General features: G+C 49.1%; 1 long non-coding RNA gene across 1 annotated transcript in view; it reads right to left on the reverse strand.

Moving 5' to 3' along the window:
* Positions 1–3,876: 3,876 nt before the first annotated feature.
* Positions 3,877–27,358, reverse strand: part of LOC125758171 (uncharacterized) — an 85,136-nt gene continuing 61,654 nt past the window's right edge. The window contains exons 2-3 of the long non-coding RNA XR_007415931.1: positions 12,133–12,224; positions 3,877–3,984 (exon numbers count right to left, since the gene is read on the reverse strand). This is a non-coding gene — a long non-coding RNA (uncharacterized LOC125758171). The remainder of the gene's footprint in view (positions 3,985–12,132; positions 12,225–27,358) is intronic.

The following is a 27,358-nucleotide window of genomic DNA, read 5'->3' on the forward strand; positions in this document are numbered from 1 at the left end:
TCCTGCGGCGGTGGGTCGACGGGGGCGCGAGACAGGCAGTCAGCGTCGGAGTGTTTTCTTCCGGACTTGTAAGCGACGGTAATGTCGAATTCTTGAAGTCGTAGGCTCCATCGTGCGAGGCGACCTGAAGGGTCCTTCAAGTTAGCTAGCCAACACAATGCGTGGTGGTCGCTCACAAGTTTGAACGGCCTGCCGTAGAGGTAGGGCGAAACTTGGATGCAGCCCAGATGACCGCTAGGCACTCCTTTTCTGTTGTGGAATAGTTCGTTTCTGCCTTTGATAGCGACCGGCTAGCATACCTGATGACCCTTTCCTGCCCGTCAGTCTTCTGCACAAGGACGGCGCCGAGTCCTACGCTGCTTGCGTCGGTGTGAATTTCCGTATCGGCGTATTCGTCGAAATGCGCTAATATCGGAGGCATCTGAAGGCGTCGTTTCAATTCTTCAAATGCTTCGATTTACGCCGTTTCCCACTTTAATGGCACGTCTGTCTTCGTGGGGTGAGTTAGCGGTTCGGCGATTCGTGAAAATTCCTTGACGAAGCGCCTGTAGTAGGCGCACAAGCCGAGAAAACGGCGCACGGCTGTCGTGTCGGTGGGTGGCGGGAAGGCAGCGATGGCAGCTGTTTTCCGCGGGTCTGGGCGAACACCACCCTTGCTGATCACGTGACCCAAAAACAGTAGCTCCTCGTATGCAAAGCGGCACTTTTCAGGCTTCAAGGTGAGGCCAGAAGTCTTGACTGCTTGTAGTACAGCGTCAAGGCGCCGGAGGTGTTCGTCGAAGCTTGAGGCAAACACAATGACGTGGTCCAAGTACACAAGGCAAGTCTGCCACTTCAATCGAGCCAGCACGGTGTCCATAACGCGCCGGAACGTCGCAGGTGCCGAGCAAAGACCAAAGGGCATGACCTTGAACTCGAAGAGGCCGTCTGGTGATATAAAGGCAGTCTTCTCTCGGTCTCTCTCGTCGACTTTGATTTGCCAATAGCCGGTCTTGAGGTCCATCGACGAAAAGTACCTCGCGTTGTAGAGTCGATCCAGGGTGTCGTCTATCCGTGGGAGAGGGTAGACGTCCTTCTTCGTGCTTTTGTTCAGGCGGCGATAATCGACGCAGAAGCGTATGGTTCCGTCCTTCTTCACTATCACCACGGGTGACGCCCATGGACTCTTCGACGGCTGGATGATGTCGTCGCGTAGCATTTCGTCAACTTGTTTCTTTATGGATTCGCATTCTCGCGTCAAAACTCTATACGGGCTCTGCCGGAGTGGCCTGGCATTTTCCTCTGTTATGATGCGATGTTTTGCGACTGGCGTCTGGCGGATTCTTGACGATGACGAAAAGCAGTCCCTGTATTTCAAGAGCAGGGTTTTGAGCTGTTCTTGTTTATGCTTCGGAAGGCTAGGATGGACGTCGAAAGCTGGTTGAGGAGCTTCGTTCGCATTGTGGGCTCGGAAGAATCGGCGATGGCGAAAGCACTGGTGGCTGCCACAATTTCTTCGATGTAGGCGACTGTCGTGCCTTTGTTTACGTGCTTATACTCGTTGCTAAAATTTGTGAGCATCACTGTTGCTTTGCCTCCCCGCAACTCTGCTATTCCTCTTGCGACGCAAATCTCGCGGTTAATCAACTGGTGCCGGTCGCCTTCAACGACGCCTTCCAGGTCTGCTACTTTCTGAGGGCCCACGGAAATGACGACGCTGGAGCGAGGGGGAATGGTGACCTCGTCTTCCAGCACATTCAAGGTATGCTTCCCTGGCGGCGTGTACCGCGGTAATGCTTTTTCTGTAGATAGTGTTATCGCCTTGGATCTGAGGTCGATGACTGCACCATGAAGGCCTAAGAAGTCCATACCAAGGATGACATCTCGGGAGCAATGCTGAAGGACTACGAAGCTTGCGGGATAAATCCGGTTGTTGATGGAGACCCTCGCTGTGCAGATTCCTGCCGGCGTTACTAGGTGACCTCCAGCTGTCCGGATTTCGGGGCCTTCCCAGGCGGTCTTGACTTTCTTCAGCTTCGTCACGAACGGTCCACTGATGACAGAATAGTCGGCTCCAGTATCGACGAGAGCGGTGACGTTGTGGCTGTCGATGAGAACGTCGAGGTCACTCGTTCGTCGCCTACCGTTTCGATTTGGTCGCGGCGTCGGATCACGGCTACGTCGGTTTGTCCCGCTGCTTCGACGCTGCGTCGTCAGGTCTTCTTCGCGCCGTGAAGTTTCGACGTCAGGGCTTCGTTCGTCTTGCGGCGTGTTCTTTAGATTTCGTTGCGGCGTTGTCGTCGGCGGCGGAGGATCTTCGGTATTTCGCCGTTCAGCAACCGCACATTCATCGGTTGCTGCCCTTAGTTTTCCGGATACGGGCTGGGTGACCGGCCTCGCGTTGGGACAGTGTATGGTCGGCGTTGGGGGGCGACGTAGTGGCCTGGCGATGGCGATCGGGAAGGTCCTCGGGGGGTCCATTGCGCTCCTGCCAGATAGTCGGCGATGTCACATGGTCGTTCACCCTGCTCATCGTTCAATATCATCGTAAGTAGCCCGACGAAACAGCACGAACGCAGGCGCAAACTGACAACTTATCTGATTCAATACAGATCCACAGATTTGTATATCAACAAGCTGCGCAGGCGCACCGTCACAACAACCAATAGAGGTTATAAAACAAAGCTGTGGAACCAAGCGCGACAGAGATTTCATTTCAGCATTGTACAGCATTGTGCACACAAAAATGCGGGCTGTAAAAAGAACAACGAAAAATGTGTTCAGTGTGCCAACAACGTCATGTACGAGATTCCCGTCTCCTGCGGCAAAGTTCGCATCGGCCAGACGCTGCTTCAATGAACGACTCAGGCAACGCGCAAAAAAGTAACCACTAAAGGGAAAAGCCGTCTTCTTGGCTTCAATTGCGCAAAGATCCTTGGCCGAAGTAAGCAAAAAAATAAAAAGTTGCCACAACTTGACGCAAGTGGTGCGAAGCCTGAAGCCTTTCTTCTGCCTTTCTTTCTTCTCTTTCTTTTTCGTATCTGTTTTTTTGTACCTGTTGCGTTCCATTTCTTTCTCGGTCTCTCTAGCTATTTCTTTGTTTCTCTCCGTTCTTTCTCTCTGCGCATTTGTCGGTCGTTGCAACTTTCTTTCTTTCGGTATTGCCCTATCTCCTTCTGTTTTGCTATTTCGTTGCGCTATATACTGAAGATGGTACGAACGACTCGTCGTGTGGCAGAAGAATACAACTCTCGCGAAGGCTCATTTTGCATCGGTACAACCTATCCACGTGGTCTCAAGAAAGAAAGAAAAAAACAATCTCCTCATACACGTTACTTTCAGTACTGTCGATGCTGTTGTCACCATTTCTCGAAATCTTTTGCGCCTCTGGGGCTTGTGACGAGCAGATAATCACGCTCCTCCAACAAGTTCCGAGGCGCGGGAGCTGTGCTGAGAGGTGCGTGCGGGGTTGTAGACACGGACGGAAAGCGCAAAATAATTTATGTGAGTCTTTTACAGCTCAGCTATAATTCGAGCAAAAATATTTGTTGTACAAACAAGTTATCATAGACTGCGATGCACTGACAATGAGACGCGATGATCTCTTTGGTGCACCACGCGGACACGTTTCCCGTCATCACAGACTTATCGCTCGTGTCACCGTGTAGCGTTCGAGTGCAAGTACTAACAAACGCCGTCGTTCGTTAGAAGCTCGTCGAAAAGACCCGCAAGTCAATCCCGTGCGCGCAGACAAAAGCGGTTATTTCAATAATTACGAATAATGCAACCAAATGAATAAAACACACGGACTGCACGCTTGCGTAAGCCATGCCGTCTCAAAATGTCAAAATCGGTCGGTCGACGCTGCCATAACACTAAGTAGTGGGGGAGTACTCGCCGTATTCCAGGCTTGCGACGGCTGCCGTTGAGTGCGTTCAGCGCCGCCTTCTCGTTGTTGCGCAGCTGGATGTCCGCGTACTCCGAGCAGCTGCTCAGCGACCCCAGCTGCGCCATGGACGGGCATCATTAGCGCGTCTGCTCAACACTCGGGGCTCATCATGCACGCCAGAAGCTCGGTCGCACATTCTATCGCATCCAGGCTGCCAAACGAGAAACAAGTCCTGACTCGCTGCTGATCTTCACACTGCACATTTTAGCAGCGAGCGGCTGATACAGAACAGTCTTTGTCGCTCCAGTGACATGCGCAAGTGAGCGCTCACCGTGTCTCATTTGCTGCGACACTCCGGCTTTATCGTCAACATCGGTTGCATTCGTTTCAGGTATGCGAAAAGAGAGGCTGCGGATATCCCGATCTGCCGTGTGTGTTACATTGCTGAAGCAGTGATCGAGACGCTATCACAGCGCACTTGAGCGAATGAGCGCGCGCTATTATTCACGCCCAGATCATCATTTATTCACCTTTAAGGACCCTAAACAGGGCATTACATAAGGGAGGGGGGTGTTGGTTACAAGGTTGAAATGAGGCATGGTTCAGCAAATGCCTAGAAGAAAAACCAATCAGCGCTACACAAAGTACAAGGCACGCAAGAGAAAATATTTCATGATCATTGTTCGCTGAAAAAGAGGCGTATAACGCATTAATGGGAGGGAGGTAAAATTAAAATTAACAAAAACACAGCAGACGAAGAGAAGTCAAAACAAAGTGGACTTCATGATACAAGCCTTAGTGGTCACAAAACTTATTAAGTACAATATCTGTAGTATACAACTGCGAAATAGTGCAAAATAATACATGAATACAACAAATGCATAATTAAAATCATTTAACAAAGAGCGTATTTAAGGACTCCTTGAATTTTTGTGAATTTTTTTCAATGGCAATAGATTCTGGAAGCCAATTCCAATCCTCGATGGCTGCGGGAAGGAATGATTTATTAAACTTAAGGGTCAAACCGTGAAGGCGTTGGACGCTGTTAGAGTTGAACAGGCGGCGAGAAGTTCAAGCAGGTGGAATTAACGGTGTACCATGCAGGTGGGAAAAGTTGTGATATAGTTTATGGAACAGGGCGAGTCGGCCAATTTTGCGTCTTACTATTAAAGGAGGAAGTTCAAGAGATGATTTAATGTGGGCTACGCTGGTGTAGTTTGATGAATTGTAGTTTGATGAAATAAATCGGGCAGCACGATTTTGGACCCCCTCAAGAGATGTGATTAAGTATTCTTGGTAGGGGCTCCAAATGGCGGAAGCATATTCCTGTTTGCTTCTAACAAAAGTTTCGTATGCCATTTTCCTAATTTCTGGAGGGGACAGACGTAGGGTTCTTTTCAAATAACCTAAGGTCCTGGATGTGTCACGATATTTGAGATATGCTCCGACCACGACAGTTTACTGGTAATGAGGACGCCTAGGTATCGGTAAGAGGAATTATGTGCCACAGCTGTAGAATTAAGAGTGTATTGATATACAAGGATAGTTGTTTTGCGTGAAACAACCAGGCATTTGCACTTTGAAACACTAGGTTCCATGAGCCAGCGCGAACGCCATGATTCGGTTAGGTTTAAATCGCGTTGTAGTAAGGATTGGTCATTACTGTTCGAGATTCGACGGTAGGCAACGCATTCATCCGCAAAGAGGCGAATAGATGACGTTATTTCGGATGGCAAGTCGTTGGTGAAGATAAGAAAGAGAAGCGGACCAAGAACTGATCCCTGAGGAACACCGGATATTACGTATGTGGGTGCAGAAAGATTACCACCGATGAATGTGAACTGTGATCGTACTGTTAGAAAATGTTTGATCCATGATAAAGTAAGCGGGTCAATATTTAGACAACCGAGTTTAGACATGAGTCGACAATGAACCACGCGATCAAATCCCTTTGAAAAATCAATGTAAATGACGTCGGTCTGAAAAGAAGAGTCCAAGTTCAAGTTGAGGTCTGTAGTGAATTCGAACAATTGCGTTTCACATGATAGTCCGGGACGAAAGCCATGTTCCTTGCGGAAAAAGAAAGAATTATTATCGAGATGACTGGCAACGTGAGTATAAATTATGTGTTCCATTAGTTTGCATGCGACGCAAGCCAGCGATATAGGCCGATTATTTGATGGGCCAGAGCGGTTACCTTTTTTTGAAAACCGGGGGTACAGTCGCAGTCTTCCAATCCTCAGGAATTTGGCCTTCTAAGAGAGACTGCGCAACGATTATCTGCAAGATTCTACTCGTGACGTCCCTGGTACTTTTAAGAAATTTCGCAGGAATATTGTCAGGTCCCGGAGCACTAGAAGTTCCTATTTTATGATCACACGCGAGATTCCTTCGGCCGTAACAACGACCGGCGGCATTACACTAAAGTTTAGGTCGAGAGGCGTCGGTACATCATCAACAGGTTCGGAGGTGAAAACAGACGAGAAGTAGGTGTTCATAACATTTGCTCGTTGATGAAGTGGAACGTCAGAGCCATCTGGATATACAAGCGTAATGCTGTGGGACCGATTCTTTGGCTTTAAAATGCTCCAAAATTTTTTGGGATGAGTACTAATGATTTTTTCAGAGCCTCATGATGAAATTTGCGTTTTGAGCGCCTAAAAAGACTGGCATATTCGCGCAAACAATCTGAGTATTTCTTCCATTTAGAGGCTGATGACGATTTCTGAGCAACCCGATACAAACTTTTTTCTCACTTGATAGCTTTCTTAGCGAGTTAGAGTACCAAGGCTTCCCTGCGTCGCCTCGAATACATATTAGCGGGACATGTGTATCAATCAGATTTTGAACTTACTGCTTGAACAGCAACCAGTTATCGTTAACTGATCGTGAGGAAGCAGATCGATGAAAACATTCGTAGAAAGATTGTAATTTTGCGTTAACAGCAGAAAAGTTGGCCTTGCTGTAGCTCCTAATATATTTTCTTATTGGCTGTTTTTTTTTTGGAATGGGAATGGATAGGTTGAATGGTATGGCTTTGTGATCACTTAGTTCCATGCCAACGGACACCGATGAAACTAAGTCAGGATTTGAGACTACAACGAGATCGAGAATGTTACTGCCCCGAGTGGGAAAATCTATGGTCTGAGTAAAGTTGTACAAGAGTGCGAGCTGAAGGAAGTCTTTCGGTACCGAATCGTGAGGATGCAATTAAGTTATTCCACTCTATTTCAGGAAAGTTGAAATTTCTACAAAGTATATAATTGGCATTAGGGAAACGGGAAGACAAATTGAGTAGAACCGAGTGCAGTTCGCTAGTGAAGGAGTGCTCACTGTCTGGAGGGCGGTAACATGCTATAAGTATGTTCGTACAAGATTTGAGGGACAACTTAACGCAGATAATTTCTAGGTTGCAGTTTAATGTGAAGCAACATGAGGCTATATTTGAACGAACAAAGACCAATACACCACCGCCCTTGCGTGTGGTCATATCGTACCTATAAGTAACAAAGGGGGTGGTATGCTGCAAAAGTTCGTCGTTCTCAATGTCCGGGGTTAACCACGATTCAGTTAAGAGAGCAATGTCAGTATCGTTGTCCTGAAGAAGAGCCTCCACGATATCCTTTTTTAAGTGCCAACTGGCCCGACTACAATCTGTGTTGCACTATTATAAACTCATTGCATTATTTTAGGTTCACGACGGTCGAGACGAAAAAGTATGCAGGCGACCGACGACCAAATTTCACCGGCTCTTGTCACTTTACAAGGATTGCATTTTCTTGTCACCGTTGCGTCTGAACTGACAATTGTGCGTCGACCCTCATTCACTAAATCATTAGCGTCAATGTTATGTTTAGAAGCTGCGCGTACCTGGTCCTGCTACAGATCGGCACTTGACCCGTTCAATGAAAGGTCTGCCCCATTGCTCTCCATATGCCGCCATTACAATAACTCTGGCGCGAGCAGAACGGCCCCGTTGCTGCGGACCTGCCACCGCTGCACCAGAAAGCCCGGGAGCTCACCGCGCAGCTCTATCTCGCCCATGAGAAATACAGCGCTCGCTACCATTCAATGCAGTCGGCACGCCGTCCTGCAGTATTATAGATCCAAAAGAAAGGAAGCGGAAGATGGAAGCTCGCGATATGAGCAATTCGTACGCAGGGTGTGTGTGTGCTGGAGCCGACGTTTCGGCAAGTGGACTCGTCTTTTTCAAGGCTGCAACTGATTTCCTTAGCGCTTGTGTGTATATGCTTCGTACCCTCTCCTCCAATCCAAACAAAACAGGAGGAGAGGGCAACTGCGAAAGCAGAGATGGGGAGAGGCCAGCGTGACAAATTGGATGAGTGAAGAAGAAAAGGTATACCTTGAAAACAAAAGAAGGGTGGGGGTGCACGTTTCGCTTAATTATGGTTGTCAGAAGATAGCACCACTTACAATTCCTAGAAGAAGGACTTAACACTCATCGGTTTCCGTTGTGTATGTACCATATCACATGGGCGCCCCCTTTGCTGGCTGGGGTGTATCAGACTTGTGAATAAGGTATATGACTATATTTTCTGTTTCTTGGGGACCGGAAGTTTGACTGAAGTATGAAACGTTTGAGCTCGTCAATGTTGTGACCTGATACATTAAAATGTTGTGCCGCTGCTTTGGGTAATTTCTTCGCCGTGTCCGCGCGATGCCCGTTTAATGTAGCATTACCAGGCTGTCTTGTTTCGACAATGTATCGTTTGTGACAATATGAACACTGGATCATGTAGATAAAGTTTGAACTAGTGCAGGTAAAGGTATATTTTATATGATGCACATAATAATTCCTGCGCTTTTAACTATGACGTCATCTTGAAGGTGTGTGCAAAGTCTTACATCTTGGATACTTTCTAGTCTTACGCATTGGATGTAAGACTTGCAAACACCTTCAAAGTGTTTGCAAATCTGCAAGGGAAGAACGCGTACAAAAATAAAGTGATTGAAAGGAAGAGAAAGAAAGGAAGGGAATAGATAGATGGCGAGAGAACGGCTACAGAGAGAGAGAAGGAGAAAATAGAGAAAAGGGAAGAACGAGAGCAAAAGCAGTAGACAGAGAAACAGAGATAGCAAAAAGAGCAAAGCGTAGCCATGTACAACAACAGGTGGGAAAGAAAGAGCCGAGCCAAGCCATGACCAGCTAGGTGCCAACCAGCTCGGCTGTGACAACGCCTTGCCCGGCTAAGTTCAAGCTGTGCTAATTTTTTAGTGGAACCACTGTCATGGCGGTTCCCCCTTTGCTGAATTCTTCAATGTTTGTGGCTCTACGGACCAGTCCGCTTGCTTTCCCATCTCCTCGACCGTGCGTAGCTTCCTCTTTTTCAAATATATTGCTAACGTATTGCTGCACCGGCTGAGGAATTGCTCACCAGGTATTCTCTCGCAGGCTTATGTTTTTTCTGTCGCTGCTAATTCTATCCACCTATTAAAATAGTTGGCCAGGCGGCATACAAGTTGTTTGCCCGTTTCTGAGTCTTCGGGCTTACAAGTCCGAAACTTGTCGCGGAACACTTCGGCAGTCAGCCGGAATCGTCCTCACAAAGTTTTCTTCGCCATGCCGCAGTCGAGTGACTTGTGTTCTGGCATGTGGCCAAACACACCCAATGCCTCCCGTACTCAGGGCATCAGACTGAGGGCATTGGCGAATTGGCTCCTTTCCCAGCCTTGCCCCACGGCTATCCTCTCGAATCGGTGCAAATACGCATCGAGGCTTTCTCTTAGTTCACCGAAGGGCGCCTTAAGCGTCCTTGGGCAAGCAAGTTCCGGTCTGGGAGAAGGCGAGCCGGAAGACGCCGTCGGTGTAACGCTAATGTCGCTTACGTCATTCTACGCTATCGCATACGCCTGCGCTAAATGCAACTTCAACTCTAAAGTCTCCTTGTCGACCTTGCGGTTCGTGCGAGCTTCGCCCCATCGGTCAACTTCACGTTCGTACTCACGCTCGCGCTCCCGCTTAGCGCTCTCCCAAAACTTTACCATTTCCTCTTTTGGCATGCTTATGCCCCTGGCCAACGTCGCCAAGTTCTTCCAATGCATCCGTAACAAGCCCGACTGGGCCGAAATATGGTAAAATTCAGGCAGGCTCGCCACTTATTGTGTCGCGGATCTCGAGAGTGCTTGCAATGGATGGAATGAGAGACGCAAGAGACATCGGTGGCACATCAAACAACTTTATGCCCCCACACTGCAAACCAAGCAGAAACGTAAAATTTCCACAAATAAAAACAATTAACCAATTAAAACTATTAACGAACAAATGTCTAAAACATATTAAGAAACAATGTCTAAGCCAAATTTTTTCGTGAGCAAACAATCCATCAAATCTAAGTTAGGTGCAACTCTTTTAAGTCACCATGGCTTAGCACTCGCTGCCTTAAGCGAACCTTCTCACTGTTCGTACGATCGGCTCGATACCAAAGTCGACTCCCTGCCACGCCATCCACATTTTCGACGTTGTCGATGAGTGTGGTGAGTAGGGGGGAAAAAGCGCACTCGCAAGCCACTGCAGAAGAAAGACTGTGGGGTACGCGGCGCCGCTCCCGGAGAGCGCGAGGCAAAGGGTTTCGATTCTGGAGCAACAAGGCGCAGCGAGGCAGCAGGCCAGAAAAGCTTTCAGCGAACCTGCCGTGGCGGCACCGGCTCTTTGCGGTGCCCGTGCTGTTCTTGGTTGGGCCCTCCGATGAGTTCGGACGACTACCGGCTGCGCAAAGACACGACCGTGCCTGTGGTCAAAGTCGGGGCTTGTGGGCGAGCCGGCGGCAGCGCGGTCCGCTGGTTCTCTTTCCCTGAGGCCTGGGAACCTGCGAAAAGCTGAGCCAGTCTGCGGGGATTCTCGGTCGCCGCCAAACACGTGGTCTGTGTGTCCGCGCAGGTAGTGAAGCGGCTGTGACATCGACGGACCATGATCGCCACGGCGACCAATGAAGCATCGTAGCGCAGTGAGGCATATCGATGCGTCGAGCCACCATGGCGACAGTGACGTGTCAGTGACCACCGTCGAGCGGTGCGCGAATCAAGTGCACTTCGCTCAACGACAATGCCGCTAAAATCGCTGCCTGTACTATGTGAGCACTATAGAGCCGATTATTTCACCGCTGCATACAAGTGTAGCTATATATGCGTACCTGTTCGCGTTTGTTATATATACGTCCTGTCCGTGTGTACGCATCATCCCTGTTATGAGTGACAGTGGCGACGCGTTGTCCTTGAGAATGTACTGGCGATGCGTTCCCACACGACTCGGGACACTATGACTCTTCCCAGAAACAGGCTCTCCGCAGCGGGAAGCGCCCCGCAAAGCGAAGATAATCGTGCGAACCCGTTCCTGCACTGTGGAAACGGGGAGCAACTCGCCCGACATTCTGTTTTCCCGGCTGACCCCACGGGAGTGTCATTGACCTCAGGAACTTTGCTGCATCAACGAGTGCAATGACCCGTCTGCGACAGTGTAATTGGCTGGCGCCTTGGTGGGCAATGTCATGTGTGTGATTGGCTACAGTCAAGAAGGAGGAGCCATCCTGAGGTGCTAAAACGACGGTGCCGAGTGAGACAAGACGCTCTGATCCCCGGGTTAATGCCTCATCCACTTCCCTCGTCGCTGAACTCTTAGCTTTTCGCTGTGTAAATAGGTGTACAAAAATCCCCGTAAACCTGCTTGTTTTCGTGTTCCCAACTTTCGAGCATCAGTTCCTCAACTCGGAGACTCAGTCACGCTATCAAATGGAGTCTGGGTACGACGCAACCCTAACGTCGCAACATCCTTTATTGTATGAGCGCCTTGTCCCACACGAACCTCCACAATCAAGACCTACAGTCGTCGTCGCTCAGTGGCAACCGTCTCCATTTCCGACATCCGGTCGTCGTAAGACCGTCGCCGAGGAAGAGGTGCTGGGCCTAGCTACATTCTCGGTCACTGCTGCTCTATGAAGTCTCGTCCAATTTCGACACGGCGCCCCGGCGATTGTTCCGCAGGGTGATGGCGAAGGCGGAGCGTCGCAAGTGTTCCGGGAACCGCTGGAACGAGGCTGCTTTGAGTCCTATGAGCGACACCCGATTGTTCGCGTCACCCAATGAGCGACAAAGCTCATTGCTACGCGACATTCCTTTGGTACCACTGCCAGGGGGACTCGCTTCAACTCTTGGGTGGATGTGTCAGGCTGTTTGCCGGGCACCAGTATAAACCTAGCACCCTTTATTTCACGCAGCATGTGCACTGAACCCTCGTACAGTGAACTTACCAGGTCGGCAACCGACAGTTTCCCGCCGAGGCCCGAGAAGCGCCGCATGGTGTCCAGCGAGATGCACTGCCGTGTCATTAGGAGACCAGCACCTGCGGGAACGCATGCGTTTTACCATATAGCCTGTGCTCGAAAAGCTGCCGAGGTCTTAACGAAAGACGTAACAATTCCTCAGCACTGTGCTTGTCAAAACGCTAGGTTCTCAGCGCTAATTCATTCTTCTGCGTAGAAACGACGATTGAGCACTCACCTTTTGATGAGAAAATAAATCTGCAGCTTCTCTCACTGCAGCTCCTACCTAGCGTATGAATGGACCATCGCACCAAATGCGGGCGCTCGGGCGCGAAGACATTACGGGGCAGAGATTTCGACAGAGCGTTGTGCAGATGGCTCAGAAAAGTAAAACAAAATCTGCCAGACCCCACACACTGTGGGAATCTGTGTACTGCGAAGCAGCCAGCAAAGAACATGTATACATCGCCTTGCTTGTCTTTGAGGTAAATGAAGTCATTCATGTCATGACATCTCATATCCATCTTTTGTGGACGCATAACAGCCAGCGCCCCTGGCGGCCGCGGCGCGAAGCTGGCGCGTTTTCAATGGAACTAGCGAGTTTTTAACACGAAAGTGTTTTATGCCGGGGTCCACCAAGTACATCCGTCACGGATATGACGTTGATAAAATGGACGCCAACGGGTGAGAAAGAAAAAAAAACCAAGAAAAAGATACCCCGCTGGGAATCGAACACACGACGTTGTGGCCGCGACGGAAAGCGCCCGACTTCCTACCGACCGAGCTAACTCGGGAGATGCTAGACGCGGCGCGAACACGCCTTATATCTTTCACACATTCTCTTCCGCGGCGGGCGGAGCGCGGCGGTGCCGCCGTCTGTGAGATGTGAAAAGAAGTAATGCTTCACGATCGAAACTTACTCGCGCTTACTCCGAGATTGCATACGATATCGGAGGTCATGGTTAAAGCGTCTCGGTACCAGAGAGGTAGACTGGCCGCGCTGGCGTCGCAGAGGCACCATTGACGCAGTTACGTTCTTTGCCTTTGGCTTCGTGTTAGCGTGCGTCGGCTCATCGGAGTAGTGCAGCTTCCACGTGCACCAACGGGATTTCTCTGCCGCCGACTGCTTCAATTGCGAGAGCACCGACTAACAAAACTGCTGCTATATGCGTTGCAGAAAGGACGCGATTTCTACGGGCGAATGTCGTGCCTTGGTGGAGCGAGAGCAGCACCTGCGAGACAGAGGCCAGCGGGACGCACGCGTTTGCGGCTCAGGCTACGAACCTCTACCTCCTCTGTTGCTGAAGCGCAGTCTGTGTTTTGTATGCATGACCACATGCGTCGGCTACCCATTACTAGAAAGCGCACACCATGCTGTTTCTCTCCTTAATTGACGACGCTTTGAACAAGTGCATACCGGGTACCAGTGTTGATTATGAGCTTGTTGATATCATCCTTACGCGGGATTCGCGAATCGCTGTGTCCAAATATATGTTCACACCGTCAGCTACCACAACGATTTAATCATGATCATGGGCGTTGTCGTCGCGATAGAGACATGCTGTCAACATGGGTGCATCCACGTCAAACGGTGCTATAGTTGCCAAACAAGAAGACATTGTACAAGCTCTCATATATTACTACACAATAAGCACTACTTCTGTGAAGACACGTTTCACTTTCGTGTTATACCGATTCCTATGACGGAGGGATCAGCCATGTTTTTTCTCAAATAATTAAGTGTAGAGGGTGTATGTTGAAAAACGCAGACCACAGAGCGCTTCTGGGAATCTAAACGCACGAGACGACTGCAGCGATCATCTTGCAGTAAGCGTCAATTTTGTTCCCAGAGCAGTTAAAGATTGTACAACGCGAGTCTATGGAAACGGCGAAAAATGTGGCCTGTTTTTCGAGACAAAAACGGTCACTGTCGTAAAACTAAGCAAGTTATGTTATGGTCAGGAAATCACATGTAGTCCTGACATTCAGCTTTCGTTTGAAGCCATTCTCAACTTGCCGCAATTGGCATAACGTTTTTCCCTAACACATTTTTTGAAACGCGGTTCTTCAGATGCTTGTGGTAAATTCATAAACCCTTGCTTACCACCAGCCACAAGGCCTCGACTGTGGCCGAGCGAGCTAATCGCTCAAGTTCAGAGCGCGGCATCACCGCGCCATCATCGGTTCGATTCCTGGCGACGGATCAGCATTTTTTTTCAGCCCGTGACTTAAAGCCCAACCGCATGCACGCGATTTTCAAGCGACGGCGACAAGCGACAGCGACAAACGGGCTCCGTCGCGCTGTCGCGTCGCGACGGGAGCACCCACATGTTCGCGACACAGTGTCACGGTTGCTAGATTAAAAGCTATTGCGTCCACGCAGGTAAATTGCGCATAAAGAACTACACAGTAGATGAATGACAATATTCCAAATTTATTATTGTCTTGTGTGAGATAAGGAAGGCAGGAAAGCGTTTCGTGACTCTTTTTTCGCAATCATATGTTTAACCGCGACAGTGGTATCTGCTGTGATCTCCATGGGGCGCCCGGAAGCGTACGCTGCCTACGCTACTACGTGCACTTTGCAAACTGCGTTATGTTAGGGTTAGTCCAAGAGGCGCATCTCTACAACGTTTCCTCTTGCAGTCGTGCAACATTTAAGAAAAGCAGCAGGGACTCGCATCGCTGCCTCGCAAGGAGAAGGGCCACCTCACACGACGACGATGTTGACATTGCAGCAAGCAACTACCGAAACATCAAAACGAGCGGTCGATCAAAATTAACGACAAAATACGGCCGCTGCCTCGCTCTCCGCGTGAGATGAGGTTGTAAAGAAGGTAGGCTATAACTTGCATTCCTTGAAGTACGCGTCGATTGGAAGCATCAAGAGCAAATTGCAACCGAAGCGAGGTTCAGTGATGCTGCCATGTTGCCGGAAATCGTCACGCTCACTTCCGGGCGACACGGGATTATTTCTGGTTTTCCAGAAACCCGCGACGCGACAAGCGACGGCGGTGGATGGCCCTCCGCGACAGCAAATCATGTCGCTCGTCACTGTCGCCCGTCGCCGTCGCTCGAAAATCGCGTGCATGCGGTTGGCCCTTTAGTTCCACAGCTTCGTACAGGATGTCGCCGCCGAAACAAAAAAGAGCTTTCGTTTCGATTTCGGTGCTTCACTGCAATCTTCAGCTGCCGTTTCTTTTTGTTTTTATTTTATGACGTTTTTTAGTGCATGTTTAAACACTCTACGCGTATCAGATCGTTGATATCTACGTTTGTAATTCTTACTTTATTCTTTTATAAACGTCTAAGGAACAGAACGTCCGCTCAAGTTATGGTGAACAAAGCTCTTTCGAACTCCCGTACGCGTGTTGTGGTGGAAACTTATTTCTCCGTTCTCATGATTTCGTTACGATCTTCTCAGGTACCTACAATGGAGCAACGCAAAGGAAACGAACTAAGCTTAGAAAAGCGAGGCATATAGTAATGAAATGATAAAGTTAAGCGTTTTTGCAGTTGCTTTTTACCTTAGGGCTAACGCAAGTGTCTGTCGTAATCTTAACGAAAGAAAGGGTTCGAGGGGTTGTTTTCTTTGTTTGACACAACTAATGAAACCAACAGATAATTAAGCCAAGCAAAGAATAGAAAACCTCATTTGTAGTTTTTTTTTTCAACAGCAGTGCAATAATTTCGCCCTTCAAAGAAATCAAAATCGCTATCTCGACAGACATCAGCGGACGGCTCGTATACCCTTCTACATGCTGCGCTCTCAACGCGAGGAGACTGCAAAATTTCCTTTCCGGCCCGGAGTGGCTGTGTTCTATTACAGCAACATTTTGTAGAGTTACGCGAGACTGCACGATCTAGAAGGGTTAGCTGCCAGCCTTACTTCATTTGTTGTTATCGCACTCATTGCATCGCCCTGCGGTGGAGCTGGGATTTTTATTCATCTCTTGTCATATCTATTGTCCTACGTGAACAGAAAAAGACCAGCATGCCTTCTCCTTTAACATCAGAAAGCACTGTGCGCTGCATCGCATAGGTCCGTGTGATATGACGTACGTGTGTGGATCAAAGCTTTGGGGAAGTCCAGGGACTGGTGCTGCCAGTTACAAAACGAAAATCATGTGATTCAGCAGCTTTTCGCACGCATTCACAGCTCACCTCGACGTACCGTAGTAAGAGAGAGAAACAACATTTATTGAAAAAAAAAATGTGGTTAATTGCGGGTGGGGCCCTTCTTCCAAGGCTCCATTGGCTATAGCGGCTCGGCGGGCCCGACTTAGGGTTGCCAGTTGGCTTCCCAGAGTCCTTTCAGCGAGTCGCGCCTCCCACGACCACGTGTGTATTGGGTGCGTATGTCCTGTGTCGACTGTAGCCGGTCGCTCCGGACAGCGGTAGGTAATGTTTGTGAGTGTTGGAAAGCGCCGCACCACGGGCATGCGTTGGGATATCGTTCTGGGTACATGACGTGAAGCCTATGCAGATTCGGAAAGGTAATGGTCTGCAGGCGGCGCCAGTCCCACGCTTGGTGTCTGTCGAGGTTCTTGTGAGAAGGTGCCCCGATGCGGCGATCTAATCTTTGTTTGTCTAGGATGCCACGCCGTGTAACCCCGTCATCTGTGTCCTCTTCAGTGGCGGGTGACCCTAGGGCTCGGCCGCTGAGTACTGGAGCTTGGCAATGAACTAGTTCATTGCCATCCTAGCGCGTATGGTCCGGACACCAGACTATCCCGTTATAAAAGAGGAGTTCGCTTCCCAGTAGCTGGATGGCAGTTCTTGGTAATATGCCCTTGAGGTATATTCGACAAGCTGCCTGCGAGTCTGAGACCACGTAGGCAGAGATACCTTGTTGGTCTGCCATTCGAATGGCGAGAGCGATAGCAGTTGCCTCGGCTGCCGCGGAGGATGAAGTATGGTCGCGGAGTTGGCAAGTTTGCCCCGGTTGACTACAGCGAGAGCGTAGGCAGCAAGGGCAAGCTACCGCAGTAAGATGCCATTTTAAACATCTATAAATAAAAATGTGCACAGGATGTACTAGTTGCGCAAGGCTGGAACCGACAGCGGAGCTAGTGTTCGACCTAGCTTCTTCTAAGGTTTTGCTAGTAATAAGCTATTGATAGAGGTGCAAAGTTTTTGCTAGTATAGTACTACACTAACAGAATAGATGGAGCAAAAGGGGCGTCTTTTTGTCCCACAACAATGATCCTCATTTATTTTGCCTTCCTTTCCTTGCGTTATCGCCGCGCGCCCTGCACTTTCTGCTCACGAACGGGGTGTGCGCTATCAGCGTGACATAGCATTCTTGGCAGCCGCTCTGAGAACTGGCTAACCTCCCTGTCTTTCTGTTTTTTTTTCTCCTCCTCCTCCTCCATTCTTGGTAGGAAAGTGGCCAGCGCCGAGTTTTCAAGAAAGGAAACGCAAGCAAGCCAGATGACGATTATTGTTGTGGGACACGGAGGAAGGAAAGAACAGAGGAGAGGGCATGCCCAGCCGGCGCGCTGACAAAAAAGTGTGGAGGAAATGACGTCATGGCGGCCATATCTACAGGGCACAATGGCGGCGTTGCTATGGTTACGTGGCGCGACGTGTGGTGCAAGGTAGCTGGCTTAACGGCGGCGGCTTGAGCGCTTTCATGTATCGCGTACCGAACCGTGGCGGATATCCCTTTTTTTGTGCCGAGTTGTCCGCTACGCCGTGTTCAACCGGTGGTTATTGTACCGAGCAACGTTTACAAATCCTGTTGGTAGCCACGGGGCCTCAACAGTGCGTGGAACGAGCACATTTCCCCGGTGCGTGGCGGCCTTGTTCAGTAAGTTAAAGCAATTCCTCAAGCAATGATGAAAATACGTGTTTGTGCTCGTAAACTTCCGTTGGTTTGGCCATGGGTCTGTATGCCGGAATGTATGTAGTACGTACGTACGTACGTCAAGTACGAGCTCTGTCGGTCATCAACGATTCTTAGGTGCCGTGAGAAAACGCGGATTTTATTCGTACTCTATCGCCGCGTCAAGCTCGCATTGTGGCTGATAGCTCGAACAAAGAAAAACAAAGCATCAGCATAAAACTAAAGCGTTTAAAATAATGGTTGCGGCTTAGCTAGGCTAGGTTCGGTTATGCAAGCGAACGCTTGTGCACTTGGTTCTGCTTCTTTACCTTCGTAGCCGAAGCACAGTTTGACAACCGAACGATATGGCTAGTCGAACGTTCCGTACTGCGTGCACTCACTGCAGTCCTTTAGTCACTTACGGACGCCGTCGCCGCAGTCGACGCGAGAAACGCCAGGCCCCTAAAGCACCAACAGACGCTCGCACGTTCCTCTGCTAGCAGATGCGCGCGCTCCTTGCGTTCTCACCTCGGACGCTGAGGAAAGGCATTCGGAGGGTAGACAGACGAGCCGGCGAACGCGTAGGCTCGTGCGCAACTGCAGCGCATGAAATGATTTCGCCAGTGGTATCGCGCTGGCCCAGCGTGTTGAAATCCGTTCAGTTGGTTTCGGATCGCCACGGCACGAGCGCCGTGCGGCCCACGTGCTTTTCGAGCGGGAGAGAGCGACGTACCTTCCACTGCGCTGTGCGAATGTAAACAAGAGAGGAGGATCTGCCCGGTCAATATGGCCGACTTCCGGCTTCACCGAGAGTGACGTCAGGGCCCCTCCTCTGTTCTTTCCTTCCTCCGTGTTGTGGGACAAAAAGGCGCCCTTTTTAGATGCGAAGTATCTTAAGCCCGAACCGCACGTACGCTCCCAAACGCTCACGGGGCGCGCGTCATCGCGCGCAGCCCGGGCGTCTCCTGCGAGTTATGGCGGTTTCCACCCACACACTACGCGCGAAGGCGCACGCGAAGCGCGCGCTTCCTCATACGTGCAAGACATCGTTTCGTACAAAATTACTGATAGTTCATCAGAATACTTACAAAACCTCCTTCTATTACCTTTTTTATTGTTAGATGCATGCAAAAGTAAATAAGAACTAAAATTTTTCACATGATGTGTATCATCATCCGTCGGTCAAGCCGGTGCTGGTAACAGCCATGCCACAGTGGCGTATTTGCAAGGCTCCAGGCGCTTCCGAGCGCGCGCCGTCTCAAGGTCGATATCAGTCGCCGCGAACACTCGCGTACCGCGCGCGTTTTGCCGCGCTTGCTTCGTCTGCGCATGCGCGGCCTCCGGAGCGCGTACAGCCAACGTACAGCGCGCGCTCGGCCAGCGTACGTGTGGTTCGGGCTTTATGGCGGAGTTCAATCCTGTGGTGGTGGTGGTGGTGGTGTGCGGCGTGACCACCCTTACTGCGCATGCGCATACCCTCTCCCTTTCCCTTACCCCTCCCTCTCTCCACTTCCCCTTTCCACTCCCCCATTCCCTCTCCCCTTTCCCTCTCTCTACTTTCCCTCTCCCCTCCCCACTCCACTTCTCCTTTCCCCCTTTCCACTCTTCCTCTGAAACGCGGGCTAGACATGCCGAAATTCTCTCCTGCACAACGCCGCGATGAGCACCAGCGCATGCGCGTCCCCTCCCCCTCTCTCTCCTCTCCTAAGCTGCCCACTCTCGCACGCCTGCCGACTGCGCTCCCCGCTCGCCCTGTGAGAATTAACGGCCAGGCCAGGAAGACAAGACGCGCGTAGCGTTCCTCTTCGCGTTCCACGACGCTAGGTCGGTAGCATGCCCAAAGAACGCCAACGGAACGCGATCGTGCAACTGCTCCGGCTTCGCATCGCCTCATGGTCCCCTTTAGCGGGAAATGGTGTAATTTTACTCGATCTTTTTTGTGGGTGTAGGATATGCCTAGACTTGGATATTTATTCTTCTCAGGTTTCGGTCGGTGCCCCACACTACGCACTTGTTACGTGGTTCTGAAGGGGACATGTCGCGTCACTAGTAGTTACGTGATAGGATTTTAGTCACCTAGAGGGAAAGTAGAACTTTAAACTCCAGTGCAGACACGCTGAGGTTGCCCCGCGCCACCCGGTTGTTCCGAAGTTTTTGGCGGAAACATGTCACATAAGTAGTTACGTGACGTTACGGGATTTTGCCCGCATGACTAATTAGATGATCTTACATGATTTTTAGTCACTAGTTGTTACTGGTTGTAACGTGGTTATAGTCACGTAAGTAGATGTTGTGCGATGTTCCGTGATTTTAGTCAGGCGACAATTGCAGGCCTGGCGTACAAAAAATTGCAGTCACAGGAAACAACAACCCATCATCGAAATCACATATATTTTACGATCAGGAGAAATTCACTTTCGTTGCTCGAAAGAGCAAGCGAAGTTGCACTCATGCAGCTTTTTATGACGTTTAAAAATTTCTTGGGCTTCTACGATTTTTGTATGCTTCATTTGCTCTATTGTTTTTTCTTTCCAGGTGAAAAGCGCGTATATGTTGCTGTAAGCTTGAAAGTATAGCCAGTTGTAAGTTCAGTGCTGTCTTCCGATATCGTCCTCGTTCCTTACGCTGTCAAACATGGAATTATGATCTACAGCGCATTTTTGCAAACAGAAAGGAGCTGTTTTCAATTCTGCATTTCGTTCCTGCTATTTGGAAGGTGGGGACACTTGGAAGGAGCGTTGCAAGGAGCGTTTGTCTGTAGTATCCTTACCTATCGTATCACGTGCCAGCCGCCGCGCGCTGTGGCTGAATCTGTTGATCGGCCGTGCTGACTGTTCGCGCATAATCGCGGGTTCGAATACCAATGCGTTGTTTTCTTCTTTTTTTTGTCTCTTTCAGAAGTGCTTATGTTTGCCGCGGTGGTACAGCGGCTGCGGTGCTCGGCTGCTGACCCAAAGGGCACAGGTTTGACGGCGGCTCCAGTATTTTGTCGAATGAGACAAAAATGCTCGAGGCTCGTGTACTTCGTTTTAGATGCACGTTAACGAAGCCGAAGCGGTCGAAATCTCCGCAGCCCTCTTTTCACGGCACACATCATAAACATATTGTGGTTCTGACACATAGAACTCCAGCAAATATTATTACTAGTGCAACACTACTGAAGATTTAGTTGCTTGTTTTGTCGTTGGAGCATTGCACCCGAGATATTTGCTGCAGTTTCGGTTTTGCTTCTGGAAATGGAGCAAGTGAAGTTCTCATGTTTTATTATTTATAACCAGGCAACTCATTATTAATAACGAAGAAAAGGAACCACCGGGCACCATTTTAGTTAACCTCAACCATAAGAAGGCAATACACAATGAAACCAAGGCAAGCATGAGGGCAGCCATTGATAATATAATGAAGCGTTTTAAAGAAGTACTCTACTATTAGAGAAAGACGCAGAAACGTAACCAGTAATTGCAGAACCAACGCAAGGCTTGTATTGTCGAATCGTCGCCTTATTTATACGCAGGGTTGGGCGAAGATACTTTGAAATTGTATCGCGATACGATACAATATACTCAGACAAGAAGTGTTTGAGATACAGATAAAAGATACTGCAACACTGATTGTATCCGATACGATACATTTCAATTGTATCTTAAGATACTTCGATACATTCTCAAATTTGTTAATATATATATATATATATATATATATATATATATATATATATATATATATATATATATATATATATATATATATATATATATATATATAACGCTGCATTAAACGCCATGCACATATATCTTCGCTTGCAAATTTACTAACTGCGACCAATTGTGTTTCATTTGAATGAAAACTCTGTTATTATCTCAAAAGTTTTGTACTTCTTGTTCAAGGTATATCTGTTTCATTCTGAAACAACTTACTGGCGTTGTTTTAACTGCTTAACATGACAGCTGTTTACAAATTTTGCTGATAGAGGTTCTTGCTTTTAGCTTTTTGTAATTGATGAGAGCTAGTCGATGATCTGCTTGCTGACCAGCAAGCGGGTTGTCAACTAACCATATGAACTTCAATAAGAAGCCTCCGCACGATGGTGCAAATACGGTTGTCGAGTTCTACCTTGCCGGTAAACATATTACGGTTTTCGCAGTAACGGATCACCGGACAGGTGTATGTCACCAAGAACATGCGCAGCCCAGAAACGTTGAAGACGTATTGTACAGTTGTGAAAAGCGCTGCAGGACACCGCCGCTATTCACACTATTGCCACTTATAGATCCGATTACCTGATGATCAGCAACAGTAAAGGAATTCAGGGAAGCCTAAACAACGAAATGAAATATATCTAAGTGAAATATAAAAAGGGTTCCGTATCCAACACAGCGAATAAGTATAGAACCACCATACAGGCGGCACCCCTAAGAGCTCATAATAATTGTTGCATTTTACGTCCAAAACCACGATATGATTCTGAAAGACGCTATATGGAGGGCTCCGGAAATTTGGCCACTTGGGCTTCTAAAACCTACATATAAGCACACGGGCCTCTACCACTTTCCCTTCATCGAAACCCGGCTACCGCGACTTTCGGGACAGCATTCAAGCGCCATAACCACTGGACCACCGCGGCAGGTAACCCATATTAGCTACGATGATTAAATTCAGTGCCTATGGAACATGGCGTAAAACGACTCTTTGGAACGCTTATGAGAAAAAAGGAGCATTTGGTATAGCAGTATTTCTCGAATATCTTCGCGAACGTACTTAAGATGGCACCTAATAGTTTATGTTATTATAATGAAAACTCAATTTTGCTATTTCACTCAGAAGTTAGCAGAATTATCGTTACTGTATACTCCAGGAGCGCGCTGATTACTGTATATCTGTTCACAACATAACCTTCACGTAACAGTAAATTCAAGTGGAATGTAAGTATGTAACCTAATATTCCACATCAAGAAGAACAGCAGCAGAAATGACGCAGACAGTCGAAAGTAAGAATAAAGCATAGAGTTTACCATGGCAGCACGTTAAAGGCATATTGCAGTAAGCAGACAAGACAGTATAGAGGCATAGCCAATGTATGGGATGGAAAAGAAGGACACCTAAGAAAGAACTTCCGCTAACAATCAAATTATGATTTTAAGAACTCTTTGAATCTGCCGCCAGTTTATGCGCGCTGCCTGCGTGACGTATTCAAGCGTACATAAGGCGAACTGCTTGACGCATGTTTCATTTCACTTGTGAACAAGGCTCCCGTGTGGGAGCCGAAACGTCTTTGCTGTGTGTTTTAACTTTCATTTTGGTCGGCGCAGTGCCTCGAGGTTTTTACCTTCACCATGTATCATCCCGACCAGACGGGCTTCCGTCAAACATAAAACTTCAACTCTTTGAATAAGAGAAAAGCAGGCGTACGCCAAGATAGCATCTGTTAGGTGAATGCTTATTCTGTTAAATCCAGCATCGGTACCATGGGTGCTATAGCTGTTAGAATTTTACTTGCATATAAGTCAATCTCATTGCGTGTAAGTCAAACTTACATCCACGAGATCCTTCAAATCACCGATGGGTGAAAGTCACGAGAGGCAAAGCAACCCGCCATTCTTGCATTCTTCAGACTTCGTAACGAAGCACCATACAAGAGGAACTTCGATAATGATTTTACAGCGGCAGGAGCATGTGTGCGAAAGACTCACCACGCATTGTAGTACGCGGCACAGGAGAGTGGCTAAGTGCCAAGTGTCATGGAGCTGACAAAATTAAAAAAAAAACGATTAAACAAAAATTCGGCTGGGCGCAGACGTTCGCGAGCTTGTCTGTTGAGACGACGCGAGCGCCACCTCGTAACTCTGCTCAACCAATATATAGGGACGCTCAGAGCTTATCACCTATCCTCGCTCGAAAACTCTTGCGGAAAGATAAAACAACGTCACTGCCTTTATTTTTGTCTGGTGACTTAGAGGCAGCAGTATCAGCTTGAGAAGCGGAGCTCAGCCAACGTTTATTGCTTCGCACGGTGGTGGTGCGATCGCAGTATCTTGTATCTTAAGATACACGATACATTCTTCAATGTATCGGAAATACAGATACAGATACTTGTTTTGCAAGACGTATCGCGACACAGATACAAGATACCCAAAGAGTATCTAAGATAGTATCGAAGATACATGTATCTTCGATACTGCCCAGCACTGTTCCTACGGGAGCAGCGTTCTCTGCTTCTGCAATTAGTGCTACTGTTTTGCATTACATTTACATCCACTCCAAAAAAGAGCCACCCTGGCTAATTACGGACAGATGCACAGAGACAGTAAGGCTTTAGCAGGTCCATATGCATAATCTCATGCCACGACATTGTTTGATTGCAATAAGTCTCAAGCGACTTGACGGCTTAGACCAAGTACGAGGCTTGCTAGACCGGACGGTACGGGCCGTGGTACTTCGGAAGAAGTTTCGTAGACCGACCGGGGCCACCTAGGAGTCCAGAGCGCAGGCCCGAATCCAGGGGGTATGCCGCAGGGGCATAACCCTTAGCTCCCCTCACAAAAGTTTGATGGAGGGGGTTTTTACCGGCATGAATGATGAGCATAGGTGTTTTTCTCAAACTGTCAAGGCCTTCAGCAAGTCGCAAGCGCACCCTCCCCCCCCACTCCCTTCTGCTGAGTGGCGCAGGTCGCCGGCAACGGTGGCGGGGCCGGTGTGCGCCGAACAGACGGCGAAACGGTAGGCAAGCAGACGCGGAAACACGACAAAGCGCGGCCGCGAGCCGTTGCGATAGAAACGACAGAGTGATCTTCCACCGGCTACTTTGCTGCTGGCTTGCGTTTCCTTTATTGAATTCTCGGCGTTCGCCATTTTCCTACGAAGAGTGCTGTCTCACGCTGATAACGTACATGCCATTCGTGACCTGGGAGAGCTGGGCGCGCGGTAATAATGCAATCGAGAGGCATAAAAGATATCAGGACTATTTACGTGAGGCGAAACGACAGCCTTTTATCACGTTCCTAAGTGTACGCTGCTTTCCTGATCAGCATAGGTAATTTTATCGGGAATATCAGCCGATGACACAATGGCTTTGTTGCCGCAGCGCCACTTCACTCCGTTGAAAGAGTAATCACTTAGAGGGAACCTCAGGCATGGACACAGGCGTGTTGTCTTTACTCCTGAATTTCCCGGAACAGGTACCCATGTAAGCAGCAATGTACAATAGAGCAAATGAAAAGAGCGAGGAAGAAGACTTCAAAACTAAAAAGCGCTTTTCGCATTACAGTTCTGCTTAACGATTCAATTAGCCAAGTATTCGATGCTCACTAGATTGCCCTCCGCACTGTTAGCGAGCCAAGCCCTATAAGCCCAATATTGATTCATCAAACTATACGGACAGATCGAGCTCCCTTGCTTGTTCGCCTCAGGTTTATGACTAACGTGTCGCTGATGCAATATATATATTGTAAGGGAAGAGAACAGGGACAACGCCCGTACACTAGGCCGGCTGGTCTTATTCTGCCCTTCGTCCTTTTCTTCCTCGTGCTTGACCAGCACGAGGGCCCAAGCTAGGCTGCCGCTCATCGTCATGACACTCGGTCATGACTGCGAAAGAGCGAAGCCACCGACAATGTCTCTGGTGGCCGATGCTGGCTGTGTCGCTGTGGTCATTCGCTACAGTGCTGAGGCTTGGCTTGGAGTTTTGCAGATGACGCTTCTGGTGTGCGGCATTGACTGCATCTCGGTGGTGTGTCCCGGCAACACCGTGGTCCCGGCCACGCTGCGATTTCGTTCGGCGATCTGCCAGAAGAGTATCAGGAGGACGAGACTGGCGACATTGTTGTGGTCAGTTTCGGCCACGCAGGGGTTTTTTGCGGACAGCTGCCATAGATAGATTTGGGGGCGGCCTTTGGCTGTGTCGTGGCGAAAGCGGCAGACGCGGCACCGCCAAAGAAGCTTGCCGGAACAGCATCCGAGTAGACACACCGGGTGATTTGGCTGGGGGTTCTACAGCAGGCTTCTGGATAAATGATAGTACTTCAATGGGCTCTGGGATTATAGACAAGGCAACATTCTTGAGTTTGTGCCGGAGAACCTTGTCACTCAGCATGAGGTGACCGAGTGCGCATTCAGTCAAGGAATGCTCTCGAAGCAGCAGAAGCGGCTCCGGTGGGTCTGTGAGCGCAGCGATGTCACTTGTGTGTGTCATGGGCTCTTCCGGTACCTTCGCGAAAGGCGGACCAGACACCAGACATTATATATATATATATATATAAATGAAGTGCTAACAAAGGACCCGGAAGTAAAAAGTTCAAAAAAATCAAGCACTTAGGAAAAATTGTTCTGTAAAGGACTGACGTTCCGGCCGCGGGACCGGCCTTCGTCGAAGTGATGCGAACAAGCGACGGTACCGCAATATAAAATGCGCAGTAACGTATCATAGCGCTGTTAATGGCTGACAAGCGATTGTTAAAAGCACGTGGGGAAACAGTGCGCGTGGTAGGAGAAGAAAAAACGAGAATACACGCGTGCGCACTTGCGCAAGACAAAACGAATAAAAGAGTAAAAAATGATTAAGAATGAGTAAAAAATGATGAAGCCACATAACGTGTGTGTCACCGGTACCAACATATACCGGTACCAACAACCGGTACCAACAATAGCACGTCATAGGTACAACTGCGAGCAAGTTATCGATAAACATAAACGCGGGTGTAACATGGCACGAAGGCGCGATGGAAGGAACAACCAAAGGCTTACGTACTGTCGACCGCAAAAGTTTGCGGGATGTGCAACGCGTGGCGGAGCGACGGAAAACTGCATTTCTGCGTCACCTAGCTACCGTGATGCGGCGGGTGTTGAGGCTATCGGCCTCGGCGATTAGCGACGGCGCGTTTAGACAACGTGCCGTTGCCAGATCTAATCGCGGAGGCTGCGGCCGATAGCCTCAACACCCGCCGCATCACGGTAGGTGACGCAGCAATGCAGTTTTTCGTCGCTCCGCCACGCGCTGCACATCCCGCAAACTTTTGCGGTCGACAGTACCTGTTTTTTCGTCCTACAGTACGCCGCTGTTTTCGCGGCCGGCATATCGGCGGCTGGCCTCCGGGACAGCCTTGCGCTCTCGGACGGAATTCGCGAGGCCGCCCCCATCCTGAACCTTCCATTATCGGACGGAATCTGTGCTGCCCCTACTCTGGATCCAGACCTGCTAGCAACAGCTTGCTGGACCTGACTATAATCAAGCGCCACCTGCAGCACCACCAATGCGCAGCTGCGACATCAACGTCATCTCGCCCGGAACGGATAAGACCCAGCATTGATCGGCATCACGGCAGTGGGCACGGAGGCGCGATGGAAGGAACAACCAAAGGCTTACGTATCTGTTTTTTCGTCCTATAGGTTAGT

This window comes from Rhipicephalus sanguineus, chromosome 4 (assembly GCF_013339695.2).
Source record: "Rhipicephalus sanguineus isolate Rsan-2018 chromosome 4, BIME_Rsan_1.4, whole genome shotgun sequence".
NCBI lineage: Eukaryota > Metazoa > Arthropoda > Arachnida > Ixodida > Ixodidae > Rhipicephalus > Rhipicephalus sanguineus.